The 16,034-nt window shown below is 42.7% G+C and overlaps 1 pseudogene; it reads right to left on the bottom strand.

Annotated features, from left to right (window-relative positions):
- Positions 1-1,096: 1,096 nt before the first annotated feature.
- Positions 1,097-15,832, bottom strand: LOC101521976 (signal peptidase complex subunit 3-like; annotated as a pseudogene).
- Positions 15,833-16,034: the final 202 nt, after the last annotated feature.

The following is a 16,034-nucleotide window of genomic DNA, read 5'->3' as shown; positions in this document are numbered from 1 at the left end:
CTGAAATAAATGCAGTTCCATACATGTAAAAGTTTTCACTTTCTGTTGTGGCATGAAATACCATTTGGTTGTTTGCATCTGATTGGGTATTTTATATTTTATTTGCTCAATCTAGCAAATCTAGATGCAGTACTTCTGGATATGGAAGTTTAAAGGCCCATTAAGGAATCTAGTCTAATGGAACAAAAATCTGGAAAATGAGTAGATAAGAGTGAAATAAAAAGACAAAAGCTGGTAACGCCTAGTTTTGATGGAATTAAGAAGAAACACTTTCCCCTACACTGTCACTGCTACATTGATCTATTTTCTGATGTCCATACTACAGCTTAATAATTTGATGCCTTTCAAACACAAGGACTACTTCTATCCACAAGAGAGTATCTGCTGAGGGTTTGGGAAGGGATCATCAATAATCAGGGCACATCACAGAAATTAAACTATAATGGTTCTTTATAGACTCTGGGGAAGGTTAGTGGAGAGAGAGGTTAAAGACAGTCTAATTGATAGGTACTAGGTTATTTGGCTACACAAAAATAAGAAGCCCTGGGGTTCTACTCACATTAGGGTCAAAACAGTTAATGTACTATATATTTTTCTGTTATAAAAATAATCAAGAAGAAAAGGATTTTAAATGATTTCACCATAACACATATTAAATGCTTGAAAACATAAACACATTTACCCTGATTAGAAATATACAAGCATATGTATTTTTAACATATTGGTTACTCAATACTATGTCAATTACTTCCATAACGTTATAAATTGTTGCTGATGGTATGTTGGAGCTTTTAATTGATCTGGATGATACTCTACTGGCTCTACCTTCAGACCAGAGAAGGTCTCCCTAAGAAGCCGTTGAACTTGACTGGACAATAAGATGATGGACTCTATGTTTGGTATATGCTTGCAATGGGGGAATCTCAACTGAACCTGAACTGTGGTAATGCAACAAGGTGGAGGAATCCACCATGGTGGGAGGGTTTGGGGAGGGGGTGGAGAGAATCCCAGTACCTATAAAACTGTGTCACATAATACAACATAATTAATAAATAAATTTATTTTAAAAACTCTGTTGTTTAAAATTCAGAATAATTTAGTAAGTCTTCATTATGTCATATGCATCTGGACATGAGACAGACACATGTCCTGATCCTGTCACAAGAGCGAGAATCCCAGCAATCGGCACAACATTCCAAGATAGGGTCAAAGTGACATTCGGGTTTCCCTTGAGACCATTTCTGTCGTCAAAGAAAAAATACTTCGTTTTTATATCTTTCACCTGCAGCTTTGGATTGTCACCTCTCAGGACAATCTTGCCCCAGAGGACCACTTGATTCACAGCATTGTATTTTGTGTAGTATTCTGCTGATAAATAGAGAAACAATTGCTTGACGTTCCAGTCAAATGTCTTCTCCAGATCGGCAGTTATATGGAATGTAATAAGTCCCAGGTCACTTTTCGTCTGGGTCCAGTGAAGTCTTCTATGTTTTTTTTAGCAGGATGTGGGAAACCTGCAGCTGCAGTATGTACCTGTCTTTGAAGGCGGTGGTTACAAAGTAGCCCAAGGTGAGCGCTGCCATGATGCTCAGGGAGAAAGCAACAGTGAGTTCGCTCCCGACAACACAGTGTTCACCGTGTCTCTAAACCGCGATCCTGTTTTCACTGGCACGAAAGGCTCTAGCTTCTGCTTCCTGGGCAGCACCTGCTCCTGAGATCCGCACCTCCTCAAATGCGCGCCTCGCTGGGAGTGCTCCTCGCCCCGGATGCTTTTTTGCCAATCACTAATTTTTTACTACAACCGCTGTAAGCTGAATTAATCCGAGAATACCTCCGAGTGTAGGGAAAAATCGAGCTCAGAGAACAGCAGCACCAGATTCCCACAAGGCCAAACCAAAAGCCCAGGGATCGTCCCAGATTCTGTCTTTACAACCCCACACAGCCACTGCAGGGCTTGCCTGCCTTTCCAGGATAGTCTAGTCAGAGGTAACCTTCCCTCTGCTCACCGTTGCAGGGACCTATTTCACTCTCCTCCCTCCCCTGCCTTTTTCCAATGTTCCCTCACAGCCTTGTCCTCTCCTGTCCACTCGCACACAGCAGCCAGAGTCTCCTTCCGACAGCTGAGTCAGACCATGCCATTCTGACACTCTAACCCTCCCCACTCAGAATCATGACCTAGGCTCATGCCCGTGGCTCCCTTCTGCCCTAACACTTGGCCTCCCATATGTGGGTACCATGTCTGTCAGGCTCCAGCTATGCCAGCTATTCCTTTGCTCCTGGGTCTACTGGTGCCACAGCTCACACAGGGACACTGAAGTATCACTTTCTGAGAAAATCTTAGTAACAGTTCCATTCTATAATAATCCTTCTTCGAGTAATTTTCCACCGTATGTGTTTATTTCCTTCAAAGCGCCAATCTCCAAAGGAAATTAAACTGCTTATTTCCTTGTCTGCTTATCGCTAGTCTTCCCAAACTGAAATGATACTCCAGGGGCCCTGTCTGTCTTGTTCTCTGTTTCCCCAGAGTCTGGATCAGAATCTCTTATATAAGTTGTTGAATAAATATTAATTGAGGAGTTGATGTCGTGGCATAGTGGATTAAGCCTCCATGGATGGTGCTAGCATCCCATATGGGCACCGGTTTATTTCCCAGCTGTTCTACTTTGAACCATCCCAGGCCATTGCAGCCATTTAGGGAGTGAGTCAAGAAATGGAAATATCTCACTCTGTCTCTTCTTTCTCTGTAACTCTGCCTTTCAAATAAAAATAAATCTTTAAAATACGAATTAATTGAAGAAAATTGTTACCTGTTTGATACAACACAGAAGACACATATTTAAAGCTGAGTGGCAGGAGTAACGAACAATAACACCAAACATTAAATGAATCAAAATATAACAACTTTGTTATAAGTCCACAGCAGTACTTTTCAAATGTGGAGGAACACCAAGACCAACTGGAAAAATGACTAAAAAAGTAAACATTTTTCTCTGACCCTCTGTTGCTGTGATTCAGCAGACTCAGAGTCGACCAAAATACTGCTATTTTAGCAAGTACTCCTTGACAATTCTTAGTAAGTTGTTGCCTAAAATAGCCCAAACTAATTTGAGGCATTGGTGTAGAGCTCCCAAACTAGTTCGACTCCCCTGACATGCAGAAAGTCAATCACTGGGTGATGGATTCATTTATTTATTAGTACGTATTTGTTGCAAAGCACAGAGCACGGAGCCTGGCCACTGTCACTTAATTCCAGGGCTCTCCAAGGAGTTAGGGGTGAAGGTCCCTATAAGTTAAAATTGGAGCCAGTTTATATTCAAGTTGCTGGTTGGTCAGTGGAGCTTGTGACCTAGCTTTGATTGGTTAGTGATGTTGTACTCTTTAGGGAATTTGATGGGCAGGTGGGCTCCAGTTGTTCTGGGAGTTACATGAATGTGACAGTTACATTCTGCCCAGTCCTGGAATTCCCCTACCCAAATCATTCCAGGGCAACACTGGCCATTGAAGTCCTCTTCTATTGCAGAAGCAAATGATTCATTGAGTCCAGAGATTAGAACTTCATAAGGTTAGCTGGATCACACTCTTAAATCAGTGAATTCCTTTTGATAACAAATAGGCAAGGACAGCAGGTGCTACAGGAGACAGACAGGAGGCTGGGTTCTGTTTTACATTATAGGGGTTTGGTTTCAAAGTGGTCCATGAACCACACTTGGAAAAATGCTGACCTAAATAGCTCACATTTCAATATGTGTTGCTTATTGTCTTCCATGGAAAATTCTGGGACATCTGGGGTGTCTCTATTAATGCAGTTCTCTAAAAATGCACTAGTCCTCCCTCCTTTCCCATATGGGCTCTCAGTCTCCAGAGTATTCTTGGTGGTTGGGAGGCTCTATAGTTTGGATATAATTTGAACTGAATTCATACACAGTTTTCAACTGCAAAGTCATAATTCAGTGGTATGTAAAGGGTGAAAGCATAATTCAATTATGATGTTTGGGCAGTATGTCTAATGGGAGATCTTTAAATCATTGGCAATAGATCTTGGGAAAGAAGTTCTCATGTAACCTCTTGTGTTCTCATGATTATTACAAAAGACTAAGTTGGGGCCAATCAAATTGATCCGTTGCCTGGCTCACCACTTCACTTTTTTTTACACACATAATTCACCATTATCATCCTCCACACTCACCAGAGCTTAAAGCAATGGGGAGGGATACCATGACTCAGACCTGAACTTCTAAAATAGTGAGCTCAATAACCTTTTCTCTTCATAAAGTGAGTTGTTTCAGCTATTTCATTGTAGTAGCAAAAAGCTGACCAATACAGAAGGATTCTGCTTTGTAGATGAGGCCATTGGAAAGCAAGGCATTTACCTAAAATATCCCACAATGAAACTCAGATTTCTTCACTCCCTTTCCCTGAACCTCCGATTCAGCAAAACACTTGGTTCTTCTCTATGGGCTCTCAGTTCTGGGGGTGCAAAATCCAAACCCTTGTCTGATATGACACTAGAAGACAAAGTAAGGGGGTAAGAAAGGTGATGAAATAGAGACAGAAGTAAGAGGATGAAAAAGCACATTAAATGTAAACAAGAGTGGGTCATGGCTTGCACTTCTCCACTTGGAGATGTGCAATAATGCTTTTGTGCTTCCCTGGCTCCCCTGCAATGACCTCCTGCTCATAGTAGTAACATTGAAATTCAGACATTATGGAAATGTGAGTTTATCCTTACATGGTGTTCCATTTCCAACTAGTCTCTCTGCAACCATGCTGTTATGGTAAGGCATTGACAGAATACAGACACTGGAGTAAGGGAATCACATTTGTTGTGGGCCTGCTACATACCACACGCCATAGGTTGTCATTTCCAGCCATTTTTCTTAAAATCCTTAAAGTCATGCTTTGAGGTGGGCATCATTCAATGCTTCTACAGATGGAAAGACGGGACCAGAGAGTGAAATACATTCCCAAGAAGGTCTAAGGAAAGGATGTGTCAAATGGTTAGTGAGGTGAATTGAAAGGGACTTTCTTTTTTATGTATTTTTTTTAATATTTTTGACAATCTTTACATAGTTATTAGGGTAAAAAAGGTTCAAGGGTTACAGGAAAGTGGGTAAGACTTATTTCCATGTTGTTTCCTTCATGTTTAAAGGGGGGTTATTAAGGGAGAAGGCCCACTCAATTTCCCACCCCACCCCAGGTCCTGGATGTAGGGCATGCTCCGAAGTTCTTGCTCAAGTGGTTTTGATAGTTCACCAGTTATGAATCGCTGCCAATCTTGCCACTCCATGCACGATGAGGTCTTTGAAGAATCCAGTGATTGACACAGTCCATCATAGAGTCTCCGTTTGCCCTGTATTTCGCTGCCAACATATAGCTGAGATGGTTGATTGACCTGTTCTGTCTTCTGTCTTTTCTTGGTTAGGGTTCTGAGTCCAGCAGTTCGATTGGGGTGATCTCCAAAGAAACTTTGTCTGAGGTGTTCTCAGACCAGATTCTTGTATGTATTAGCAAGTACAGGGCCCGCCACAGTCCATCGCCCTGATCAGCTGGTGGTTGCGATCGCTGGGTTGGTTCTGTTTTTGGTCCCGAGTTGCACTGGAACCAATGGGTGTTGCAGTCCAGCCTGGTTCTGCCCAGCACATACTTGGCCCTTGCATAAACCAGTGGGAGCTGCAGCCTAGTTGGAGTGACCCACAATAACCCCCGCCAGGCCCGTCCCCTACCCTGGTTTGCCAGTATGTGTAGCAGTAGACCAGTCTGTCCCCCATCCCATTTGGCTCTTGTACTTGTCAATAGGTATTAAAGCTTTGTTCCATCTAACCAGCTCCACTATGCAGCCCACACAGATGCTGTTGGGTATCTGTCTAGCCACCCCAGCTGCTGTCCTAGTTTTCTTACCCTTCTGTGGAAGTGGTAACCCAAGAGGGAGGAGCCCACTTTTTCCCTCCCAGGTCTCTCTCAGTCCCGGTTTATGCACGCTCCAGGTAGTTCTGTGGTTTGACTTGACAGAATTAGACCCCAGTGCCAGCTTCTGCCAGCTGATGCTGTGGCTAAGCCCAAACATCCCTCACTCACTCTAATTTATGCTTGCACCCACAGGAATAATCAGCCCAGCCTGGCTTTTCCCTGATCTGGTCCACATGCAGCACACAGGTGTTGCAGCCTTGCTTAGTCTGGTCTGTCCCCATCCCAGCCCAAGCTCTCCAGTGGGAGTAGCTGTCCAGCAAGGGAACCACCCCTTATTCCCCTGCCGGCTCTGCCCTCTCCCTTCCTGGTTCTCACGTGTGCTGGTTGGGTGCTGCGGTCACATCCAGTACAGGGAACCACGCCCTGGCATTCCATAATGTGTACTGGTTTTGTCGCGACCAAACCCGGCTCAACCCACACTCTGTTCTGGTGTTCGGATTCGCCAGTGGATGACATGAACTGATTCAGCCTGGTCTGCCCCTGACCCATGCTGAATGTGTGCCAGTGGGAAACTTTCCATGGCCTATTCTGGGCTGTTTCCTATCATGCTTCTTGTGCTTACCTGCAGGGACTGTGTCCTGCCAGAGGAATTGCCCAGGCTCCTCCATCAGAACCCCTCCCAATGCCAGATTTTGTGCATACCAGGGGGTCCATGAGCCAGCCCTACTCAGTTCACCTCCTGTCCTAGCAGGAACAGTGGCTTTTCCTGGCTGGCTTTCACCCCATTCTGGTCCTTGCGGATGTTTCAGCCCAGCCATGACTCGTCCATACCCACATACAGCTCACACATGGCTCAGTAGGGGTTGAGACCCAGCCTAGTCCATCCCACATCTACCCTGGTCCTCCAGGACACCAGAGGGTGTTGGAGTCTGACCCGGCTCGATGCATCCAATCCCAGTCCACACTTGTGCCAAGGGAGACTACAACCGCTTCCTAATCAGAACGCAGCCCCCATTTCAGGCCACCTGCCCCTTGGTGGGAACCTCAACCCAGCTAGGGTTGTCCCCTTGCCTCCCCAATTGGGCCTGTTTCCAGCCGTAGATCACGCGCCTGCCCGTGGTTGCTCTGACTCAGCTTGGCAGAGCCCCTCACCTGTCCCTACCTCTGCCTTAGACACTGTGGCTTAGCGTTCCTGGCACATGCAGGCCAGTAGGTGCAAGATGCTAACTCGGCATGACCTGTGTTCCATCCTGGTCTCTAGTTTCGCTTGTGGGCTAAGGTTTGCTCAGTCCTGCCTGGTCCACCCTGTTCCATTACCAATTGACACATTCCCCAGCTGTTGGAGCTACTTTGCCCAACTTGTCCGACCCCCAGGTCTGGACCACATGTTCACGAGCGAGAGCTATGACTCGCCTCCCAAGATCCTCCACTTACTCCACTCCCAGACCCAGTTCTCACACATGCCATTGGGTTTAGGCAAGTGCCCGGTGTAGTCTGGCCTCCCATTTGGCCTTGTATGAACTGGTGAAAGTTGCAGTCCAGCTCACCCCACACCCTTGTCAGGATGCACATTTGGGTGCTGCTGCCTCGCCCAGTCCAGACTATTGTGGGTTCCTTTACCTGTGATTGATGGTCACACCTACCTTAGTCCATCACCACCCCAACCCTTGAGCTAACCAGTGGGGCTAGAATTTCCACAGGGTTTGGCCCACACATCCCTCACAGAATCTACCCCGGATATGGTTCTTGAGTGCTAGTTAATGTAACGACCATGTTTAATGTGACCCTTCTCCTGATCCATCATCATGTCAGGTAACAGGATATGATTCTGCAGACAAGCCCCAAGCCATAACTTTTACATGGCCAGGTATTTGGGGTCAGCATTGTTCAGTGATTACAAGTTTTTCGAAGGAAGCGTTACTGTCATTGGTAATCTTTACGATTGATTCACGTCCTAGAAGCTCAGTGGGTTCAACCTGGAGCTACCCAAGCAGCGATTCAAAGAACCAAAACCCCAGAGCTGCCTGGCTGGGCCACCAGTAGGCTGAGCCTGGCACCAAATGGCGCACTGGCAGCCTGGGGACAGCTCACCACGTGTATGTGGTGGCTGGCATCTGGGATCCAGGCATGAGACGCCCTGTCTTGAGACCCACCAGCAGCCAGGAGGCTGCTGGAATTTTAAACTCCCAGGCCCAAGGTCACGCCCCTCCCCAATCCCATTCACTACCCAATGAGGGTGGCAGGTGGGCCCCGGACCTGCCCAGTCACAGAGACCTCCCCACTTGGTGTACTCACCCTGAAGGGAGCAGCCCTCGGGGATGGCTCACCACATGCACGTGATGGCTGGCGTCTGGGATCCAGGCATGAGACACTCCATCCTGAGACCCACTGGAAGGGACTTTCACCAACCAATTCTAGGATAATTTAACATAAATTTTTAATAATGATAATAGTGGAATTTAGTCATTTGAAAGAAATTGGACTATCTGAGTCATACTGCTATAAATAAACAATATATGTGTGACTAAAAAAATAAATCAGAGAATGCTAATCACTTTAGAAGAAACAGCAGCATTGGAAAAACAGCACACAACACTGGATTAAGTGATTCAAGTGAGAAGCATAAATGGAAGCTCAGTGTACCTCCAATTTCACAGCAATTTGAGTCACCATGGTAACCATGCTGGCCTAGGAAAGGTGAGGAAAAAGCACAGCAGTCAGTTTAATCCCCTTTTCAACGTATGCTACGCATTTAGAAGGACTGACATAATCACAGTAATCAACCTGAAGTATTCCTCAAAATAGACATTCCTGGAAGTTTCAATGATATACAAATGAATATACATATGCATATATACAAACTTATGGAGAGAAATGCTCTTTCTCCCTCTCTTACCATTTAAGATTCTGAGAATTCTTTACAGTGGATTCACTGCTCAGTGAAACAGAGCCACACATATCAACAGATTCATTTCTAACTACACATATAAAGTTGAAAGCCCCTAAGTCATGTTATTATGTGGACTGATTCTTCCAAAGTTACCTGTAGATTTGACTATTGGAACATGTTTATTTCTAGCTTGAATATGCTGACAATGATCCCCTAATGCTTTTATGGAAGTATACCATGCAAATGCAACTTAACTTTGGTTGTGCTTTAATCAAGATAATTCTTCAACAGTTATTGTAAAATAGCCTGCTGCTGTCAATTTGTAGACAGTATAACCATTGAAAATTACATTTTAGAATTATGCTGTTCAACATCAAATTTTTGAAATATTATGGATAATCCATACACACATTTGCAACACCTGTACAGCCTTTCTGAGAGAACTAAAAAAGACCTATTTGGAAGGGGAAATAGCCTGATGATGGGTTAGAAGACTCAATATTATCAAAATGCCAAGTCTCGCTGATTTTATCAATAGATTCACTGCAAGCTCAGTAAAATTGATATCAAAGTTGTAAAAGAAATTAAAGGACTATTCTAACATTCAAATACAAATGCAAATTTACTAGATAAGGGAAAAATCCTTTTTTCAAAGATTTATTTATTTATAAAATCAGAGTTATTTATAGGGAGGGAGAGACAGAGAGAGACCATTCTCCCATCTTCTGATTCATTCCCCAGATGGTTACAATGGCCAGATATGGGCCAGGCAGAAGCCAGGAACTTCATGTGGATCTCTCAATCACCTGTGTCATCCTCTGCTGCTTTCAGGCCATCAGCAGGTAGCTGGACTGAAAGTGGAACAGCTGGGACACAAACTGGAGCCCATATGGGATGCCAATGCCAGAGGTGGTAGTTTTACCTACTATGCAATCCAGTAGAGACAGGGCAGTCTTTTCTTTTTCTTTTCTTTGTCTCTCTCTCTCTCTCTCTCTCTCTCTCTCTCTCTCTCTCTCTCTCTCTTTTTACAAATAATACTAGAACTTTTAGATGCCCATATGCCAGAAATAAACTAATCTCAGAGTGTTTTGGGATATAAATGTGTACATATATATTCTCCATTTGTAAAAGTCAACTCATGGAGAATATGAGAGCTACATATGAAAGTCTAAACGTGTAAAAACTTGTAGAAGAAAACATAGGGGGAAATTCTTGTGACTTTTGGGTTAGGTAAACATTTTCTGTTTGAAAGATTTGTATTTATTTTTATTGGAAAGGCACACTTACATAGAGAAAACGAGGTAGAGAGAAAATTCTTCCATCCACTGGTTTACTCCCCAAGTGTTCACAATAGTCAGAATTGTGCTAGACTGAAGCTGGGAGCCTGCAGTTTCTTCCAAGTCTCAGCGTGGGTGCAGGGGCATAAAGACTTGGGCCATCCTCCACTGACTCACCAGGTGCATTAGCAGGGAACTGGATCAGAAGTGGAGCAGCTGAGACTTTAACTGGTGCCTAGATGGGATGTCTGCACTGTAGGCAGTGATTGGCACTATGCCACAATGCCCATCCCCGGCAAATATTTCTTATGTATTACACCACATTCAAACCATAAGTAAACAAATTTGTAAATTGTGCTTCCTTAAAATTACTATCTTCTCCAACGATGACACTTGAGGGTGGAGAAATAGAAGAAAGGTAAGTAGGAAATATATTCATACATCATATCTGGCCAAAGGTTTATATCCAGAAGATAGAATATCTCACAACACTCAATATGAGCCAACTAGACATTCCAATTAATATGTAGAAAAATGATTGGAACAGATAGTTCATCAAAGCAGAAGTACAAATTGTACATAATCACATGAAAAGATCCTCAATATCATTAATTGTCAGGGAAATATAAATTCAAACTACCATGAGATGCCACTAACCTCTCCTACTCTCCTGAAAAATGAATTGAATTACACAAGTTGACCATATCAAGCAATGGTAATGTTGTGGAGGTTGATGTTCTCATACAATACTTACTGAAGTGAAAAATCATACAAGCACTTTGACAGCAGCTTGGCAGTTTCTTGCAATGTAAATCTCACATCTATCCTATGAGTCAACCACTGTAAACCTGCTATTTAGAGAAAAGCAAACCGTATGTCCATGTGAAGGTGAAGGTTTTTACACAGTATTATGGCAGCCTCATTTAGAAGTGGCCCAAAACAGACTGATGGAAATATAACTCCTTATGAAGGACTATACCTTTGTAATAATATGGGGAAAATCAGTCGGGGCATGGGAATTAGGAGGAGGGATCACAGACTCTATCGAATTCAAAATTAAAAAAAAAAATTAATTTAAAAAAGTTCCCCAAACAGAAAATCGCCTACTTGCCCATGAAAAAGTGGATGGCTAACACTGATTGTTACTTATCAGCATAATGTAATACCACTTAGCAACTTAGAAAGAATTGTTCACGAATGCAATGGTATGAATAAATAATAAATAGGCTAGATGCAAGACGTCACAAAAGGATTCACAGTATATAACTTCATTTATAAAATTTTAGGAAATGCAAATTAGTGGTTGTCTGTAAAAGAGAAGGAGCAGAAGGAACATGGGGCCTGGAGGGAACTAGTTATGCGAGAAGACTGCAAAGGGGCAGGAAAATGATGATGGGGTGATAGATATGCTTATTACCTTGACGATAGCATTGATTTTACTAATGCATAAAGAAAAAACTTACTAAAGCAAACAGCTAAATACATCCAAAATATCACAGATGAATCATATCTCAATAAAGCATTTGAAATACTCATGTACTTTTCCATATTACTGATGCAATTATCTTAATCAAAAGGAACATTCCACAAGTATGGTCTTTTTCATTTTACATTTTATTATTATTATTATTATTATTATCATCATCATCATCATTTTATGATGCAGTTCCATAGGCTCCTGGTATTTCCATTATCCCAACCCCAATTTCCCCCCAACCCACCTAGTTCCTCCATATCATTACTAAAGTATAGTTCTTCATACACAGTCATATGTCCATCATTGTGGGCATGGACAATGGCAGAGAGTCCAGCATCCTATTGTCAAGATACAGTAAACTGTTTCATTGGAAGTTCATCTTTGTCTGGAAGTAGAAATGCATACTACATTGTATCCTCACATCTGGATATGTTAGTCTCCATTTCACAGCTACTGTACATCCCCTCAAATGAAAAGTCATAATACAAAATCAATAATAGAAAAAATAAAAAATTACAATGCCATGAAGTTAAATATCATGTTACTAGATATGACAGTCTCCATTACACAGCTACTATACATCCCCTTAAACGAAAAGCCACAAAACAAAATCAACAACAGGAATAAAAAAGAAATTAAGAACACCATAAAGTTAAATAACATGCTACTAAATGAACTTCTTCCAGGTCTCCCACACGGGTGCAGTGTCCCAAGGCCTTGGCACGTCCTCGACTGCTTTCCCAGGCCACAAGCAGGGAGCTGGATGGGAAGCGGGGCTGCTAGAATTAGAACCGGCGCCCATATGGGATCTCGGCGCATTCAAAGTGAGGACTTTAGCCGCTAGGCCACGCTGCCGGGCCCTCATAAAGGTTTTAAGAATAGTTGGTTATTGGTGGTGGCATGGGGACGTAACAGGCTAATCCTCCACCTGCCAGGTGGTGGAGGCACTCCATATGAGTGTCAGTTGATGCCCCAGATGACGTACTTTCAGTTTAGCTCCCTGCTTATTGCCTAGGAGGGCAACAGAGGATGGTCCAATACTTTAAACTCCGATACCCACATGGGAGACCCAGAAACAAGCTTCTGGCTCAGGGCTTTGGATCAGCTCAGATCCAGCCATAGTGAACCAGCAGATGGAAGACCTCTCTCTCTCTCCTTTTCTCTCTGTAAAATCTGCCTTTCAAGTACAAATAAATAAATCAAAAAAGAATACTGGGTTATTTAAGAGAATGTGATCATATTAATAATTGGGCAAAATACAGCATAAATTAATTATAAAAATATTTTAACTCATTTTACAATAACACTTGATACACTTGAAATCTCCAGATTGTCACTACAGGATGGATAATTGTGTGACTACCAAAAAAAATATGTGACTACCAGGGAAGAATCCATAATACAGTGGCACAATGCCTTCTAGAAGTTTCTATCGCACTCCTTTGATGGTGCTTATGGGCTTTACTGCTATTTTTCTCAACAGTCAGAAAATGCAGAAACTTATTGAAAATACCATAAAACATTAACTTTTTTCCTTAAGTAGGAGAATTTACTGCTTTCAGACAAGTGGGAATCTCTACAGTGAACCTTCAAGCCCCATATAGCATGTTGCAGCTGAGGGGATGGAATTCCATCTCTAAATCTCTTCACTCATGAGACCCCAGGTCCTAACAACACAGCATGAGTTTTATTTTTGTTTTTTTTCTTTCTTTCTTCTGTTTTTTTTTTTTCAATTCTATGAACTCATTTCAGTCAGGTGCCATATCCTAGCCTGGGATGGGAGTTTGTGGAGTCTCCTGAGGATGGTTGCCCCTCTAATCTGGAGCTGACACGTTAGCAGCCATGGCCACCAAGATTCTCAGAACCTACCCCCTTCAAGTAACTGATGTGAGTTCAGTCATGTGCTGAAAAGCTTCCCAGGTTCTGTGTTTCTGCAAACATTGACCTCCCCCCCACCTGTGCCCCATACACACACACCCTATACACACTCCTATTATCTTTTTTAAAAAGATCTTTTTCACAAATAAAGATCAGATTTATGAAGAGAAAGAGAGACAGAAAGAAAGAGTTTGCTTCTGCTGGTTCACTACCAAAGAGGCTGCAACAGCCAGAGCTGAGCTAACCTGAAGCCAGGAGCCAGAAACTTCTTCCAGATCTCCCACATAGGTGCAGAGTCCCAAGGCTTTGGGTCATCCTCTAATGTTTTCCCAGCCCATGAGCAAAGAACCGTATGGGAAGTGGAGCAGACGGGACACAAACCACCATCTATATGGGATCTTGACACTTTCCAGGTGAGGATTTAGCCGTTGAACCATTGCACAAGGCCCCACTCCTACTATCTTGAGTTGATTTATGCCTGATAAGTCCCAAATATTCCTACTGAGACAGTGGTTTAGGAGTGATTCCATGATGGAGTCCAGAGAATGTCAATATGATAAGATGTCACCATCACTACCATCTTCATTCATCTCCAGTCTCACATGACTTCATTTCCGAGAGGCTAAATCGATACCAGCTTTCCAGCCATACCATTTGCAGCATAAATTTCCCTTTTAGAGTTTTATCTTCAGGACATAGTAATAATGGATGTGGACAAGGACCTTGGTTACAAGGATGGTCATCATGAGATTTCCCTTCCTTCAGTTTGAGGTCTAAATTTAGAAAGGCACAAAGAAAGCCATAAAGGGGCAAAAAACAAAAACAAAAACAAAACAACAGCAACAACAAAAAACAGAAGGAATTGTGATTGTCAGCCATTTCTCTTTCTCTCTCTCTCCCTCTCTCTCTCTCTCTCTCTCTCTCTCTCTCTCTCTCTCTCTCTCACACACACACACACACACACACACACACACACACTTCTATTCATAATACAGGCATGCATATCCTGATCTAGTTCCATTATCATTATTCTACAACTCTCCCAAGAGAGTTTCCTAGGGCCTGGTGCATTAGTCCAGCGGCTAAAGTCTTCAACTTGCACGCACCAGGATCCCATATGGACACCAGTTCCAATCCCAGCAGCCCTACTTCCCATCCAGTTCCCTGCTGTGGCCTGGGAAAACAGTCGAGGGTGGCCCAATGTCTTGGGACCCTGCACTCACATGGGAGACCCAGAAAATGCTCCGGTTGTTGCACCTGCTTGGGGAGTGAATCAATGGATGGAAGATCTTCCTCTCTGTCTCTCCTCCTCTCTGTGTATCTGACTTTCCAATAAAAATAAATACATCTTAAAAAGAGAGACAGTTTCCTAGATTCAAACAGGACACGTTTAACAAACTGTGCAAACAGCCACATGAGCTTCACAGAGAACCATGGCCTTGGCACTGTACAGACTCTGAAAAGATGTGTTCATCTACTCGCGGTGGGATATCAGAACAGTGTAGGCCACAAGGCTGTGAAAACCTAGTAAGCCACACTGAGTGGCTATAATTCGAATCAGGCAACACAAATGAACAACAAAGAAGACAATTGCAAAAGCTGAGAGATGGCTTGTTGCTCGTCAGTTAAGCAATGATTCACATTATTTCTCTTGTGTGGAGAAACCACACAGTCTGTATTATTGCTAGTGCACATCAATAACAGTATTCTGAATGTGTTATACTACTAGAAAATTTTACAGATTTCATGGTCTCAAGAAAATACTTTCAGGAATGTATCAAGATGTATTTACAAAGACATATATACTTGTATATGGATGAAGGAGTCATAATAAAAAATAAAGGAATTCTGTTTTTCACTACATGGAAACCTATGAAATTTATTTGGGGAGGAAGGATAATCCATAAAGGAAAACACCTGGTTAATGTAAAACAAAACAAAAGAAGCCCAAACAACAAACTACCACCACCACCACCAACAAATCCTCTAATACTTGACTGAAAAGGAATTTCAGATTTACAACATAAATATATTTACACTGAAATATATTTACATGGGAAGGGTAAGGGTAGGTTACAAACACCACAGCTAACCTAACTCATCTTGAGTAAAGGAGATCTACAGTTATTCATCCTGAAGTCTCAAATTATAAAAATTAGTTATGCTTTTATTTCTGTCATATAGAACTTTCATTTGCACATAATATGAATCTGCACTTGGTCTAGAGTCTGTAAATGTCGGGAACAGTGGGGATTCCTTCTTGTCTTCACAGACTTCAGAAAACTGTAATGTGAGCATGGGCCACAGTCCCTCCTTTCCCCTTTCTTGTTCAGCCATGATCCAACTGCAGTTCACGTTACTGTCACAAGGTGGCACCAGCATACCAACGCTGTCACACTCCATAGTTAAGTATCTGCAGTGTGAAAAACCACAATGTCCTCCCTCAAAACCCAGCTAATGCTTGTATGTGTAGAACAATCCCAACACTTTCTGAAGCCACCGAAAGATTTAAAAGAACACTGTAAAAAACAAATATTCTGGGTTCTCAGGCATCATCTACATGCTGAAGTACGCAGTAGCTCTTGTCCGCCTTGGTAATCTACTT

Source organism: Ochotona princeps, chromosome X, assembly GCF_030435755.1.
Source record: "Ochotona princeps isolate mOchPri1 chromosome X, mOchPri1.hap1, whole genome shotgun sequence".
Taxonomy (NCBI): Eukaryota; Metazoa; Chordata; class Mammalia; order Lagomorpha; family Ochotonidae; genus Ochotona; species Ochotona princeps.
Note: the sequence above shows the minus strand (reverse complement) of the source record. Positions and strands in the feature narration are given on the sequence as shown.